This window comes from Dysidea avara, chromosome 1 (assembly GCF_963678975.1).
Source record: "Dysidea avara chromosome 1, odDysAvar1.4, whole genome shotgun sequence".
Taxonomy (NCBI): Eukaryota; Metazoa; Porifera; class Demospongiae; order Dictyoceratida; family Dysideidae; genus Dysidea; species Dysidea avara.
In genome coordinates, this window is record NC_089272.1 from 24,371,142 (window position 1) to 24,388,773 (window position 17,632).

General features: G+C 41.3%; 2 long non-coding RNA genes across 2 annotated transcripts; both read left to right on the plus strand.

Annotated features, from left to right (window-relative positions):
- Nucleotides 1-211: 211 nt before the first annotated feature.
- Nucleotides 212-6,298, plus strand: LOC136260107 (uncharacterized). Its single transcript, XR_010703420.1, has 11 exons — nucleotides 212-426; nucleotides 4,677-4,773; nucleotides 4,819-4,901; nucleotides 4,952-5,053; nucleotides 5,112-5,208; nucleotides 5,258-5,354; nucleotides 5,404-5,500; nucleotides 5,561-5,786; nucleotides 5,839-6,000; nucleotides 6,053-6,107; nucleotides 6,157-6,298. It is a non-coding gene; the product is annotated as an uncharacterized lncRNA (long non-coding RNA).
- Nucleotides 6,299-13,212: 6,914 nt separating this feature from the next.
- LOC136260156 (uncharacterized) lies at nucleotides 13,213-15,824 on the plus strand. The gene is made up of 3 exons (XR_010703441.1): nucleotides 13,213-13,660; nucleotides 14,946-15,017; nucleotides 15,512-15,824. It is a non-coding gene; the product is annotated as an uncharacterized lncRNA (long non-coding RNA).
- The last annotated feature ends 1,808 nt before the right edge of the window (nucleotides 15,825-17,632 follow it).

Below are 17,632 nucleotides of genomic sequence, written 5' to 3' on the forward strand. Positions count from 1 at the left end.
ACACATCACAATTGACACACATACAAGACCCGGAAACAGGTCGACAGTGTGTGGTAACAAATCACAATTGACACACATACAAGACCCAGAAACAGGTCAATAGTGTGCGGTAACAAGTCACAATCGACACACATACACACCTTCAGTGCATGCCACTGTAAAGCTTTAATAATAATAATAATAATACAAGACCTGGAAAACGACAGTGTGTACATTCTTAGATGATTGTTCTAAGCATTTAGAGTGTAACATTGTTTTGAGAAATGCTGGATGGCAACATTGGACAGGAAGAATAGCCGAGTACGATACTTGTAGAGAAAGATTAGCCAGCAGTGAGATTGTACATGTTTGAAAATATTTCTTGGAAGATATTCCCGAAGAAAAAAAAGCAGTAGTAGTGGAATAGGAAGACCTGTCAACAGGATGGTATGTACAACACTTTAAATAAAGTTTAAGTTATTAAACACAGTTAATGTTGTGAAGCGTAGGCTGCGCAAGTACCCAAAATATTAGCATGCAACAGTGGGCTCTAATAAGAACAACGCATGCGCAACAAAGTGAGCAGAACACGTTGGCAGTAATTCATACCTGTTGTAACAAATCTTGCCAGTTACAGTGACTTTAAATCTTCAAGATGAATACTCGTAGTTCTCGCTGGCTGAGGAAAGGGAGGGTCGTCGTCCTTGGGAAGGTCGACTGCTGGATTGAACAAGCGAAGAGCTTTGTAACGCCGGAGGAAGGGCCGCCTAAGGGAACAAGTATTCCGGACAGGACGACGACGCGACAAGATGCGATACTACAATGCTAGTAGCCGCCTTCAGGGTCATTTCTACAAGTTGCTTACCTTGGCCCACGCATGGTGTCACTGTCGCCTGGGACAGCTCCGACGCCGCTGGACTCAATACCAACAGTAACTACAGCTCCACCTCATACCATAGCCAGTTCGTCGGACGCCACCTAATCAACAAAAATGCAGGGAAATCACGTGGTGGGCATCAATCAGAATCTTCGAGGACAAACACCACGACTATCGCGAAACGGCCTCAGACAAGATGCTGCATCGGGTAAGCAACAGTATAACACCAATTGGTGTACTAGTATAATCTTACACACTGTCCCCATACACACTGTATATATTTGCATGCAATCAGTGGTGATGTACCGGTACATCGTATCAGTGGCCAATATAGCGATTTTGTCTTTTGCAAATATCGGTTGGTCTCAATATAGCCGCCAAAAATCAATATAATATACCGAAATAGTCTTTGCCATGGTAAAGCCGCATTATACCCTCTGTTATATAGCAAACAAAGCCGGGGAAACAGTAGTTTTATCCTTGAAAAGAAGTGCTACGCTACGAGAAGCTATAGAAATATGCGCATAGCAAACATTCTTTGTTATAACCACACAAAAATGATCATAGTGGAGAGCTATAAAAAAAACAACAGAAATTAAAAAAAAAAAAAAAAGCAACCATGGGATGAATAAACTAGAAACACAGCTTGAAACAACCAGCCATCTCTACAAGCCATTAAAAATACAGAGTGATTTGGACTTATCTTGGTGGGAGCACGCACTAAATAATAATAATAAAAAATAAACTTGTGGGTGCCTCACGGTCTGGGCTGTTAATTGAGGCCACACCACCACAGGCAATCAACCATTGGCAGTGATTGTTAGGACTTGGAACTACTTACTAAGTGTATCTTATGGCAAGTTAAAGTTTCTCAGTTTCCTCTAATCTAAATGTATAGCTGCTCTTTATTATATTGGGTCGGTATCCGTGTTCTGACTCAGTATATCGCTTTATATTGGATCGGTTCAGAAATTTCTCTATTGGTACCCCTCCAGTAAAATGTGAAATAATAAGAGTTGCTTTGTAAAAACAACAACACAAACACATGGTTATCATAAATTGTATGTTGAAAAGCAGCCAAGTACATGTTAGAACTTTGCATAGTAATTTCACGGTGTTGTGCCAGCTTCTTGCACACCATACCCCTTGAGTCTTATAATAGTCCCAAAGAAAAGTCCATTTTATTGTCATTAAAGGAAACTTCAACCTATACATCTTCAACAGGAATTGTTTCAAAACACAGTGCTTGCTCTAATGTGTACACGATACAGTGTCTTCGTCATATATCTGTAGCTCTATGGTTAGGATGTGTTCCACAACTTTGCCAGGCAATTGGTACGGGGCACACCATTGGGTTGTTAGTTGCATGTTAGTTTGCGTGTACGTTATGTCTTCCTAATGTTTATGTTGTCACACTTGCTTGATATGTATGTCGTCACCATTGCTTGTCCGTATACCAACGTATGTCACTGCTACTGCTTGTTTTGTATGTCACCATTGCTCAGCTTGCACATCATCATCATCATCTTCTGTATGCTGCAAGCATAGCTTATCTTGCATATTACTAGATGTTGCCACCATCATCATTTCTGCACATTACATGGTCTAAATAAATAAATATATAACCTTGATGCTTGGGGGGGTAGATCACGATATACATAATACATATCATGACCTACCTATGGCCTCTATTGTAAAGAGTTTAGGACAGAGACGCTTCTCTGCTCTAAACTCTTTCATTACCCAAGCATCAATAAACCAAAAGTACTTCCTACTTTGGCCCCGCTGGAATTACATAACCTTGCCTAGGCCATATACCATGGCAGATGAGGCCCCCTGGCACTTACCAAACCCCCTCCTCAATCAATGGATTGCTGGAGGTGAAGAATGAAGATCCGAGGAACAGAGTACGTAAATAGGTGAGTGGTAGCGTAACTAAACATTAAATAAAGTTTAAGTTATTAAACACAGTTAATGTTGTGAAGTGTAGGCTGCGCAAGTACCCAAAATATTAGCATGCAACAGTGGGCTCTAATAAGAACAACGCATGCGCAACAAAGTGAGCAGAACACGTTGGCAGTAATTCATACCTGTTGTAACAAATCTTCCCACCCTGTCCCTACCCACTAAACAGTTCACAAACTTCACTACACACAGGTACTCTATGTTAATTGGCATGGTATGCTGGCAGTTAAAAAATTCTAGTCAGTATCCCATTGTCAATAGTGGTACTTACATACATATGTAGTGTAAGCAGTGGAGCAAGCTAAGTAGACACATAATGTTGTTGTTGTTGTACTCTAAACATTTACATGAAAGACTGTACTATCATATGCATTTTGTTGCGAGTTCTTCAGCTGTAGGTCTGACTGGATTCCTTCACTGTGCCAGCCTGGATTCCTTCACCGTGCCAGCTGCTACCACAAGTAGAGATTGCTATTGAGGGATGCTCGCAGTTCAAATCTTTGTCAGGAGAGATGCTCTTTTATCCTGCCTGCAGTCACAGACAAGCCCCTCCAGTTCAGAGTGCCATCAGGAAATTGGGTTGCTAACAGCTGCTTGCCTCTCCCATCCAGATCAGTATCAGGAGACGCTCTCCCAACCAGATTACTAGCTGAAGATGCTCTCCCATCCAGATCATTATTAGGAGACGCTCTCCCATTCAAACTGCCAACTAGAGATGCTCTCCCAACCAGATTGCTAGCCGGAGACGCTCTCCTATCCAGATCACTACCAGGAGACGCTCTCCCAACCAGATCACTAGCTGAAGATGCTCTCCCATCCAGATCATTATTAGGAGACACTCTCCCATTCAAATCGCCAACTAGAGACTCTTTCCCAACCAGATCACTAGCTGAAGATGCTCTCCCATCTAGATCAGTATTAGGAGAAGCTCTCTCATTCAAATTGCTAACTAGAGATGCACTCCCAACCAGATTGCTAGCTGGAGACGCTTTCCCATCCAGATCAGTATTAGGAGACACTCTCCCATCCACAAGAAGACACACTCTGTCATGAGCACTATCAAACATTTCCCAGCTATAGAGTACCAACCAGCTAACCACCATAGAGAGACCTCAGTGCTACTATCACGTGTTAATGCTATTTCACACAGTGCCACTCTCAACAGTGGATATTGACAACTCTGAAAATAAACCGTCACGTCCTGACCATTTTACCACCTGCACACAGGTGTTGATGCTGTCATCACAATCTGGCACCTACACATAGGTGTTGATGCTGTCATCACAATCTGGCACCTGCGCACAGGTGTTGATGCTGTCATCACAATCTGGCACCTGCACACAGGTGTTGATGCTGTCATCACAATCTGGCACCTGCGCACAGGTGTTGATGCTGTCACAATCTGGCTAAAGCCACGTGACACAAATTAGCGGTGACCCGCAGGTCAACACATCATCTACTGCTGCTATAAGCAGTTCGTCCATTCTCCTTAGAGGAGTCTGAGACAGCCAGAGGGCCTCACTTAGGATATCTGCCTTATCCACTAGGTTCTCCCGTTTGCCTCTATTGTAAAGAGTTTAGGACAGAGACGCCTCTCTGCTCTAAACTCTTTCATTACCCAAGCATCAATAAACCAAAAGTACTTCCTACTTTGGCCCCGCTGGAATTACATAACCTTACCTAGGCCATATATACCATGGCAGATGAGGCCCCCTGGCACTTACCAAACCCCCTCCTCAATCAATGGATTGCTGGAGGTGAAGAATGAAGATCCGAGGAACAGAGCACGTAAATAGGTGAGTGGTAGCGTAACTAAACATTAAATGGTTATTTATATGTAAAACGTTGCATTTAGAGTGACATATTTCTTGTAAGAAATGCTGTCTATATTGGAAGAAAGAAAAGTGAACGAGAGTTCTAGTAGAAGTGGAAGACCTGATATCAGTGGGATGGTATGTACAGCATTTTTGAATGATTATTATTGTGTAAAACTTTAGTGAAAGCAATACTAACTATATTGAAAGAAATAAAAGCGGACTAGTGTACTAGTAGAATAGAAAGAACTGCCAGTGGTGGGACGGTATGTATAGCATTCTTGAATGATTATTTTAGGTATGAAACACTGTTTAGAGTGAACTATTTGATTTCTCAGAAGAAACGCTGACTGCTTTTGAAGGAAGATAAGTGGACTACAGTACAAGTAGAATAGGAAGACCTGCCAGCACTGTGATGGTATGTACAGAATTCTTGAATACTAGTGATTATTGTTTCTATAAATCTTTGTATTTAGAGTGAAATATTTCTCAGAAGAAATGCTAACTACTTTTGATGAAAGATAAGTGGACTACAGTACAAGTAGAATAGGAAGACCTGTCAGCACTGTGATGGTATGTACAGAATTCTTGAATACTAATGATTTTAAATCTTTGCATTTAGAGTGAACTATTTCTCAGAAGAAATGCTGACTACTTTTGAAGAAAGATAAGCGGACTATAGTACAAGTAGAATAGGAAGACCGGCCAGTACTGTGATGGTATGTACAGAATTCTTGAATACTAAAGATTTTAAATCTTTGTATTTAGAGTAAACTATTTCTCAGAAGAAATGCTGACTACTTTTGAAGAAAGAAATGCGGACTATAGTACAAGCAGAATAGGAAGACCTACCAGCACTGTGATGGTATGTACAGAGTTCTTGAATACTAATGATTATTGTATCTATAAATCTTCGTATTTATAGTGAAAATTTTCTCAGAAGAAATACTGACTATACGCAAGAAAGAAAAGTAGACTAGAGTACTAGTAGAAGAGCAAGACCTGATGTACAGCACTTTTGGTGATTATTTTATAAGTAAAACTTGTGTGTTTATAGATTGAAATCTTTCTCGGAAGAAATGCTTACTATGCAAGAGAAAACGGACTTGAGTGCTTCTAGTAGAAGAGGAAGATTTACTATCAGTGAGATGGTATGTACAGCACTTTTGAATGATTATTTTATAAGTAAAACTTTGTGTTTAGAGTGAAATATTTCTTGGAAGAATGCTGACTATTTTAGAAGGAAAAGCAGACTATAGTACAAGTATAAGAGAGATCTGCATCAATTTTCATGGTGTGTAGAGTGTGGCACCAAAGTTGCTGGTAGTAGCAAAATTAGATGGCACTAGAGCAGAGAATGTGACAGTACGTACAAAATTCTTGATTATCAGACTATATAGTAATGTATCCTGTTTAGAATTTTTAAGATGAAAGGATTTACACCAGCACAGAAAGTGATGAATGCAAAAGAGGTATGTTGAGAGTTGTTGCATTTTAATATTTTCAATCGATGTACACTAGAATTGAAAGAAATTGGGAAGGCAATCCCAAGGACGGTGAATGCTGTATGAAAGAACTGACGGAAGTGAATATGAAGACCAGAATTTCATTACTTTTCATATATTTTTTATATTTAAATGAATATCCGATTTTCGTACCTCGAGTATCCTTGGGGATCACGTGCGCGGCTACGTGACAGCACTTCCATGACGGGGGTAACTAGGTATATACGATATATTATGACGGGTAACTACGTCTGGACGTCCTAAAAAGTGGTCCCACGATGGATTACTACTAATCTCGTCGTGGGGTTACAGACATTTTCCGTAGTTGCCACGTATCTTCGTTAATACGGGATGAATTACGGGAAAATTTTCCTCCGTATTTGTGGCAAATTTTGCTGTGTGACAGCCATTTTGAAGAGTCACGAGACTAATTACGTAAAAATGCGTTGTGACTATAAAAGGAGCACGTGGTCTGATTCCATTGGCTCTTTGTAGGTAGTTGCTCTGTCATCGTGTTCTCTGTTACTGCATGGTGTACAAAATTAATAAATTTTAAATGATAATTGTACAATTTCTTTGAGAAGCTGCTACATGATTGCTGCACAGACATCCCACCAGTCCTTAGATGGCTTCTACCTGAAGGGAAATATGAGAATCAACTATACGTTAATATGCACTAAAGGGAGGGGGGTGGGACATGTTGATATTTCACTTCACTTTCCTCATGTAATTATAAATAGCATGCAGGCACTTCATGCCCTGAGCCATTTACAAATTACACTTCGGAAGGCTCAGTTTCATATCAACATGTATTGTTTGAAGATGATTCTGATGATAGAACTGCAGTGCCAAAGGTGGTTCTATCATCTTTCTTAAGTTCTCTGCAGTAAAATTTTTGGAAGGTTCCCTCTGAAGACCAGTCTGCAGCATCTAGAATATCTTTGGTTGTAACTCCCACCCCTGCAGCAGTAGAACACGATGCCCCTCTTATAGAGTGTGCCTTGAATATTGAGATGTCTATACCAGCTTCTGCCATGAGGCACTTGAGCCATCTAGCTATAGTACTGCTAGATACTGGGGTATGCTGTCCTATCCAAGACAGGAAAAGCTGAAATCTAGAGTCACCTGGTAGGTCAACTCGAAATCTTTCTGTTCTCTTCTCATAAGCCCTTAGTGTTGCTACAGGGCATATGGTAGTATCTTCGGCGAAACTTGGAAAGAAGAAGTCTGCCATAGGTCTTGATGACCTACTCTGTTTAGCCAGATGGGTTGGTCGGAAGACCACTCCATTTGATTTAAAGGATCTCGTCTGTAAGTTCAGTTTGGACAGGTCAGCTGAGCGAGATGGTCTGGTCAAGGCTAACAGCATTGCTGTTTTCATTGTCAACTGTTTAAGGCTTAAGTCCTTGTTAACACCTAGGCCTTTGATGTGCTGAATTACCATCCCAACATCCCAGAAGGAAGAATATCTTGGTTGTGGTGGCCTAGAATTAAATGCCCCTTGAAGGAGCCGTGTCACTGTAGGGTGACTTCCTACGCTGACTCCATCCACATATTCATGGGTAGATGATATCGCTGATCGATAAGCATTCAGCGATTGGTACTTATAGCCTTCGGAATATAACTTGGCTAAGAAATTCACAACATCTTCTATAGGTCCTGTAAGGGGATCTCGACCCCTCTGCTGACACCAGCCAGCCCATTTAAAGAATGAGGACCCATAGTTGGAGTTAGTTTTGTCTCTCCATGATGCAAGCATGAGGTCTGAACCCTGTGAAGAAATTCCTCATGATGTGTAGGATTGCCTGAGATAGGCCAGGCGATCAACTGGGGCACTCCTTGTTGCATCAGAAATTCTTGCCCCAGTGGCATTGATATCAGATCTGATTGTTGAGGAATTCTCCGAGGATAGTCCTCCAGGAGTTCCAGTACTAGTGGGAACCATGGTTGGGTATTCCACAAAGGTGTTATTAACACTATCCTCGCTGCTTCTTTCCTGACTTTGGTGAGGCAGCAATGTATCAGGCACCACGGGGGATTGGCAAACCCTCGACTGATCGACCATTTCTGCATGAAAGCATCCGTCGCCTCTGCTTCTGGATCTGGCCTCCAGCTGTAAAAGTGGGGAAGTTGCTTTGTCAGGCGTGATGCAAACAAATCCACTTCCAGTGGACCCATTACTGCCTCTATCTGTAGGAACACTGATTGGTTCAGCTTCCAGGCGCAGCGATTCCTCACTGTTCTGGACTCCTCGTCGGCCTGCGAGTTCAATTGACCTGGAAGGTGCTCTGCTTGGAGGGTGATACTCCTCTCCGTGCACCAGGTCCAGATTGTTATCGCTAAATGGCACAGAACTCTGGACACCGTGCCCCCTTTCTGGTTTATGTAACTCACTGCTGTAGTGTTGTCCATTCGCAGTAAGACTGTTACGTTCTGCCAAGTCTTCCCAAATGCCTTGATTGCTAGGAAAGCTGCAAGCAACTCCAGGTAGTTTATGTGATGAGTTGCTTCTTCGGGGGACCATATGCCCCCTGTGTGAGACTGACCATCCAACACTGCTCCCCAAGCCTGGTTGGATGCATCTGAATGTATTGTTATTGTTGGGTCTGATTGACATAGTGGTGCTCCCAATGGGGCTGTTGTGAGAGCCACCCACCATTCCAGGTCTTCCTTACTGGTTGGATTCAGTGAAAGGATTGCATTGTACTTGTCCGAAATTTCCTCCTGGTTGTAGTCCAGGGGAAGGACAGAGTTCATTCGCCTCTGGAGAGCTCGGTAGTGCAATGGGGCTAAGGGGATAGCTCTCATGGTAGCGGTTGTCTTCCCCACAAACCGTGCTATTTCCCTCACTGAGACTGATGCTTGGTGCAGCATTCGCCGTGCATCCTGCTGAATTTTGTGTAGCTTCTCGGTGGGGATTGATATTCTCATTGTTGTGGAGCATAAGTCGAAGCCCAGAAATTCCATTTCCTGTGTAGGAGTCAGTATGGATTTCTTCTGGTTCACAATTAGCCCCAGGCTTTCGAACAGTTGGCATGTCAGTTGGGTAATTTGTTCTAACTGAGCCCTGTCCTGATGCATCATCAGCATGTCGTCCAAATATATAATCAGGCGACAACTGTTCTGCCTCAAGAAGCCCACTACTGGTTTCAGCAGTTTTGTGAATACTCTGGGTGCTGCTGATAGACCAAAGGGTAGGCATTGGAACTTGTATGTCTTCCCCTCCCATTGAAAAGAGAGGAGGTGTTGATAGTCTGTGTGGATGGGCACTTGAAGGTATGCATCCTTCAGGTCCATCTTTATCATCCAGTCCTGTGGTTGTAGGAGGTCTGGGAGCAAGTGAAGACCCTCCATCTTGAAGTGTTCTGTCTTCACAAATTGGTTGAGACTTTTTAAGTTTATCACTGGCCTCTGGCCCCCATCCTTCTTTTCCACAAGGAAAATCTGAGACAGATAGTTCCTTGGGGAGGCCAGTGTTTCCACTATTGCCCCCTTGGCCAGTAGTTCTACAACCTCTGATGTTATCTGGCTCTTGCTCTCTAGTGAGCATTTTATCGCTTGGGGTGCTCTGGTCTGAGTTGGAGCCCCCACTAGTTCCAGTTGATAACCAGCCACAGTTTGCAGTACCCACTGGTCTTGAGTCAGCACCTCCCAGTTTGGTAGGAAGAATGCTACTCGCCCAGCCAATTTTGGGCATGTGATTGACAGGTTCATGGTGTTGATTAGAGCCTGTATGTAATGTGTCTGTGTGTTTAACACATGAGTAGATGTAACAATTTTTAATGAAATTTTTTGCATTGTCATACAATGAACTGCAGTCTGTGTGCTGCCTAATCATTTCTCTGGCTGCCCTTTCTTGGCTTTGTTGCCTGGGCCTTGCCATCCCCGGCTCCCTCCTGTGCCGCTGTAGTACCGGTTGCCACCTCTGCGACTTGTTTTTTGAAAGTGGCTTTTCTGAAAACCCCGTTTGGAGTTATCAGAAGGCATGGTCTTTCTAAGGACTTCAGCAGCCTCCAGGCGCTCCTTAGCCATAGCTCCAAATTTCTCCCCAAACAGAAAAGGTGCAGCATCCTTGAAGTCTGTATGATTAATGAGCTGCTTCAGCTTGGGGTTGAGTTGCATCATCACCGCATGCCTAAGGTCCATTGAGTGCTGGTAATTGGCATTGCCCATCAGCTGAAGAGAGGTCTGGGTCCCAGTGATAACTTCTGCGGGTACCTCGAGGTTCTCTGCCTTTTCCAAAATGAAAATAAGAAGATTAGCTGCATCCAACCAAAAGTTCTGGATCCTACTAGCTGCCCTGTCCGCCGCTCTTGCTGTAGGTGGTAAATTCGCTGATACCACGGGGTCCAACTAGGCGCATCTTATCCATCGCGAATCCGGAATGCCATTCGCCTTAGCCTTTGCCACTCAGGACTTGTTGCCTAGCTTCTTGTTGAATGAAGCCTCCAAGAAAGCAGCAGCTGCTTCGGAGAGTAGGATCAGTGGACCATGTTGGGAGTCGACGTCTTCCATTTCCTCCTCCGAATCGTCGTCGTCCTCGACTCTAATCTTCTTCTTGGGAGGGGGGGTCAGGCCGGTATCGGAGTCTGTACCGCTGTATTGCAGACCGGAACCTGACTGCGAGTTTACGCCACTGTATGTGGCCCCGCTTGTAAGCGTCGTAAGTTGGTCCTGCATGGACTTGACGCTCGCTGTAAGACTTTCCACTGTCTTCGCTAACTCTTCGTTGTTCGCCATAACGATACACCGACTACTGTCACAGCCAAATAGAATTATGTTCTATGAACTATGAAATATGTTCGGGTGTTGCAAATGTATCATACTACTGTGAATTGAATTGTTGTAACAGTCAAATCAAGCAACTCGTTTCTGACTGGAAACTGTCACATAATGCTGAACCTCTATCTACTGAGGACTCATCTGAATCACTTTCAGACAAGTACATCTCTCTTAAACAGTCAGTTAATGAATTATCATCTAAAATTGATAACCTTCTCAATAGAAATAGTAACCTTCAGATGGAGATAAATTCTGTTTCAGTGCCATCTGCCACCAATACCCAAGCAAGTGTGAGCTCACCTGCCTCAATTTCACCAACATTAACCATACTTGATGAACTCTCAGACAGACAACGTAGAAACAAAAATTTGATTCTCTACAATTTCAGTGAGGCAACTGACACCAGCTCTGACCAATTGAAGGTTCAAGAATTGTTCTCAACTGTATTCAGTCTTGAAGAAGTACAATTAACTAGAACTGCACGCCTTGGTAGACAAAATGGTCTGAAAGTAAGACCCTTATTGGTCTGTTTTGATTTTGCACTTATTAGAGGCACTATCCTGTCTCAGTCCAGCAGACTCCGCAAACACGATCAATTCAAGAACGTTTATATCTCCCCAGATAGAACAAAATTAGAAAGGGAAAAGTATCAGAAGTTGGTTACTGAATTGAAACGTAGGAGATAAAATGGTGAACTGAATTTGATGATCCAAAATAATGCCATTGTAACAATAACTCATCATCCTCAATCATCTGCCACTACCAACTCTAATAACCAGTGTTCCTGATAACATGTTTTTACCTAGTGTAAGTAATTTAAGTAACTCTTTACTAAATGATTCCTGCCAAAATTCTTTTCCAAACTCAATTTTGAATTCCAACGGTATTGAATCTCTAAAGCTGATTTTTCTGAATAGCCAAAGCATTGTAGCGAAATGTGCCTCCGTTGCTGTTTTACTTGACGATTATGACCCTGATGTTATAGCAGTGAGTGAAACCTGGCTCTCATCTGATATTTCCTCCTCTGAGTTCTTTCCTGATGGATACTATGTATTCAGAAAAGATAGGGCTGATGGCTATGGCGGGGTGCTCTTGGCATGCCAAAGCTCTATTAACTGTCAAGAACTTGTGTTTGATAATAGCACAGAAGCTGTGGTGTGTAAGGTTACTCTAAACAACTGTCAACCCCTTATAATTTGCTCTTTCTATAGACCACCAAATAAAGATATCCAAAGTATAGATAATCTGTGTAATTTATTTACTCATCCAAATACAGCTTATAGCTGTAAAAAAAGTGCGCATCCAAGTAAAGCAGAGTTAACTGCGACAAAAAGTAATGATATCATAATGCGGCCATGTGCGAGGTGTGCAAGTTGTAAAATTAATATTAGCTAATCAGATAATACAATGTTATTGTTAAAGTGTTAATGAGAACTATGTGATGCTGCTATTTTTAAGTGTGTGAGCATCTTCATAAATGCCACACAAATTTAATTCTCAATAAAGCAATGTGTATAGATTCTCTGATAGCAATAAATAGTTTGAGTTTGGCCACCTTTCCTTTATTCGTAGCATTGCCATATACAGGAAAGACGGTCAAACTCAAACTAATTATTGCTATCAGAGAATCTATACACATTGCTTTATTGAGAATTAAATTTGTGTGGCGTTTATGAAGATGCTCACACACTTAAAAATAGCAGCATCACATAGTTCTCATTAACACTTTAACAATAACATTGTATTATCTGATTAGCTAATATTAATTTTACAACTTGCACACCTCGCACACGGCTGCATTATGATATCATTACTTTTTGTCGCAGTTAACTCTGCTTTACTTGGACGCGCACTTTTTTTACAGCTATAAGCTGTTTTTGGATGGAATTTCAATACTTTTTGTTAGAATAAGCAATGCACTGTTGAAAACAGTAGGTGAGTTTCCATGGTTTTGACAGAAACCCCAGATTACTGACAGAATATTAAAATATAACTGTAATTTTAGTGGCCAGGGCCGCCCACATGGGGGTGGGGGTAACTGGAGTATTTTTCCCCCTGTTCCAGCCCGAAAGGGGCCCCTTGAATACCTGTTTAAAGAAAGATCGATATACTCTAATAGAGCAGTCAGGATCTAGACCCTTCCTTGCCTCTGGGCCCCTCTTTAACTCTTTTCCCTGGGCCCTCTAATTTCTCTGGATGGTCCTCTTAGTGGCAGGCAACTGCAGTCAACTACCACCAATTTTAACTAGTAAACCCTTAATAACACTTTGCCTTTCATCTTGTACTGCATTAAAACGATCAAGATACTCTATTAGAGCAGTCACAAAACAGCTGTAACACAGCAATCAATATTTAGCATAGTTACAACTTCTGCTTAGCATCGGATCGTATAGTTTAAATTACTAGCTACTTACAGACTTTACAATATAAAAATATGGCACTTGTAGAAATGTGACTGTTCTATTAGAGTATCTCGATCTACTTCAAGCATTGACTAATTCAAGTGAAGAAGCTACGCCCCTGCCAAAAGGTCTTGTGAAATGAAATGAGAATAGTAAAGAAAAGGCAAGTATGTACAGAGACAATAGAAGGGTGCATAATTATGTCCTGTTGTAAATAACGCCTTTAAAATTTATATTACTACTAAATAAACGCACCAGAATAGGCTTGTGAGGCTGTTGTCTCCAAGGTTGTTTCATTACTTGTCTTTTCGTGTTGAAGGGATTTAGTCACAATTGGTGAGTTTAACTATACATGTATTTGTGTTGTAAAACTTAATTGTAAAAAGGCGATTAGCACATATCATGATAAACATGTATTTGTCACAATAGAGTCTCTCACGATTATTACGAGACATTGGACCAGGGTAAAAAATTTACTGCTATATTTAGAGGTTGTAGCGTTTGTATATCTTAGTATCTTAATACATAATCTTCCATGATCACTAATCACTAATAGTACAGTGAAAACTGGTCATTATTCAGGCCGTAGGGACAAAAATTTTCCGACCTAGCTTTTTAAAGGCATTTTGCGGCCTTAAAAAAGGTAAGAAGAATGCTGTTCTAACTGGCTATAGAGATGAATTTAGTGTGTGACAGCATATGAGACAGTGAGTGCTGGCAGCAAGGGGGCAGCCAATCTGTTAGAGCACCAAAGGCACTGCTTCAGACTTAGGCAGTTGGCTGTCAGCCCAAAGTGTAAAAGTTTCACTATTGGTCCTGATGAAGAAAGTGATGAAGTCATTATCCATAGGATATATTTTTCAGAGTATCCATTTCAGTTCTACAATACAGTAGCCAAACATAAGATGAACATAGCACAGCATTCCGGTGGTTTAGTGGTGACACAACACTGCCTGAGGTAAACTGTGGTGAAATTTGAGACTACGGAAGCCCTGGAATGCCTTCAACACATGAAATACCAAATATCTAATGCCTGGCTTTCATCCACAGTGAACCTGTCTTGGTGGCCACTTGTACAGAAGGAAACAGCTGCCACACAGTCTTTCGAGCGAACAGCTAGTTTCCACACCTCTTAATTATCAATTTGTAAAATCTTGAGCAAAATTGTGTGTGCGAGCAAGTGTGATGTTGTGCATTGGCAGTGCTGTGTATATGGTTGCTGCCTAGCATTGACACATCACGAGTATTGAAGTCACAATGTGTTACTGTATCATCCATCTAAATACAATCTCTGAATGTGTCATTTAGTGTAGAGAGCAATCTTCCACAAGAAGTGACCTGCAGGTTTCAGTGTATATTGTTAACCATTAATATTGTTCACCATTGTGATTGTGAACTGTTTGTACAGTGAAACCTCACTTAGTGGCCACCTCTTTGATAAGACCACCTCATTATATTGGCCACCTCTAGTAGACCCCAAATATAGCTAAGCAGTACTTTATGACCTCATTAATAAGGCCACCTTGTTATTCAGGCCAAATTTTTTGGTTCCACTGCTGGCTATATTAATGAGGTTTCATTGTACTTATGTGAATTTTTATTTTTCGTAACTTTTCTTCAGGTTTACTGATGGGCACTATGAAGCATTGTTGACTGGTCCGTACATAATGTGGTGACTTGAAATGCTAAAACAGTACCTAGCATGTCTTGTATGTACATGTATGTACATGTAATGTGTTGTAATGTGTCCACACATCCACACATCTTAGAAATAAATATAATTGTATTCTCTATACTCAGTTCCATTGTGCCACTGGGTCATAAGTGGGTTGAGTATGGATCATCCAGGACATTTGAGTCACATTTTGTCCTGGCCAAGTGGATCTCATCCACTGACAGAATATACAGGATCAGATCACGTGTATAAATTACAGTGGAACTTGTTTATTGCCACCTTCACTCAATAAACAGGTAACAGTGTATAAATTCTCAATTGGAATTGGCTTTTCAAGAGAGGTTGTCTTTCTATGCTGGTGGCCATTAAGACATACTAGAGATGCAACAATATCCTCCACTTAGTGTCGTTTGATAGTGATGCAATGGAGACTATGTATTGTTGCATTTAAATACTATACTATTATATTGCAACTCTAGCATTTATAACAGGAATGTTTGTTAACTGTTTAGACATACTGGAGCAACACCCACTCATCTGGATTCTACAAATGGAGTCATATCAACTTGTCATCGTACTTACTTGTTACTTCCATTGTGCTTGGATGAATATACATGCCGTCATGTGAGACTTGCTACCATGGCGGGCCACTGGAAAACATTTTCATAGCAGATATATTACAGTCATTATTGTACAATTCTTACATTATTGTTGTGAAAAGTGTTTGGTATTCATGTGTCCTCTGTATGTTGTAATTACATGTGTAATTTTTGTGTGGGGGTGCTATAAAATGCAATAATGCATGGTGACAATTGGCTAGCTACATGTGCTAATTACTCGCAGCTTGTGTCAACAACTGGTAACCTCTGTGTCATTCTTTAAGCCGCGCCTTAGAGGACAAATTACGTCACGGTGGGGGCGACTAAATTCAAATTTAAAAACGAACGATGGTATGCAGCACCATAGATTATATCTGTGGACTATAATCTATGGCAGCACACTTCATTGTGGCTATATGCACTGATTAACTACATAGAGCACCAGTTCATCAATACCCAGTGACCACAGTTGTGCTCTGCATCATTCTTTAAATTCCGAGTAAAATTCTTAGAGAGCAAAGTACGTGGGGGCGACTAAATTCAAATTTCAAACTAGCCATTCTCGAAAACATATGTTTCAATCTGAACGAAACTTTTAGAACAGTTTAAAGATACATTGCCCTACATGCCAAGCGAGTATTGCGGAAAACAACAATCTGGGATTTGTATTTGGCCTCTAGGTCGACTGAGGACGACTGAGGACGACTGAAACTTCGTTTGGTGCTGAAATTACGACTGTAGGGTAATCATGTATGGTGAAATCGATGATGTGAATCTTGAGGCGATTAAGTGAATACTGAAGCGATAGCAGGGCAATCAATGTTTGGAATGCACAAAGGAATGCAAGGCATACACCTGCGGTTGCGTCTAACCGCATGCGATTAAAAAAAAGAAACTTCCCCTTTGATGTCGGCAATCTCGATCACGAAACAATCGGCATGGATTTGCTTCACTGCTTGTGTGGTAGTTACTAGTGACACGATGAATTCAACTCTAGAGTTTCAGAGGGATAGCGTAAGTGGCGGGTGAGTTACAGGAAGGCCGAATTTGACAACGTTCGTTCCTGTAAAATCCTCACGTAGTGAGGATTTTATTAATGGTTGACATTATTTATTGTCTGCGGCACGCGTTTCTGCTTTACTGGCCGCGCGACTCACTACCGTGGGTCTTGACAACCATCACCTCGTCCCATCCAAATGTTTCCATCTGGCTTATCAGTGACCTTAACCTACCAAGCATTGACTGGACAAACAATTCCACTAAAGACTCTGCATATCCTCTTATTTTGTGCGATACTATGATCAATTTTGTTCAAGAATATGGTTTCTCTCAAGCAGTTAATTTTCCAACAAGGGGAAACAACATTTTAGATGTTTTCATCACAAATAGACCATCCCTTATGCATAGTTGCAGTCCAATTGCAGGAATTAGTGACCACGAGGCAGTCTATATTTAATCCTCTGTTTCCATCACTCATTAGCAATGTGCTCAGCGAAAATCTTTTCTTTGGCATAAGGCAGATATGATAGGTATAAAAGAAATTATAAACCAATTTAGTAACACCTTCTTAAGCAAGTACTCCTTGTCTACGCCAGTTGATATTTTATGGAATGAATTCAAACAAATGTGTTTTGAGTGTTTATCCCATGTACCAACCAAGCACTTTAGCACTGGGACTAAACAACCATGGGTAACCAATTAATTGCATAAAGCATTTATCACGCAAAAAGCAGCACTTGTATAACCTAGCCAGACAATCTAATTGCAGTAGGAACTGGGACTCTTATCGACGTTTCAAATGTGAGGTCCAAAGAGAATGTCGTAATGCATACAATAACTATATTGAAGGATTAGTTAATTCCAATGGTACTGTATCAAAAAGTTATGGAACTTTATAAAGAGTCAAAAGAAAGACCATTGTGGTGTAGCACCTTTAAAGGTTGAAAACAGTGTAATTAATGATAGTTCTACTAAAGCTCAAATACTTAATGGCTACTTCACCTCAGTATTTACTCCAGTAACAGAAGAAGCCCT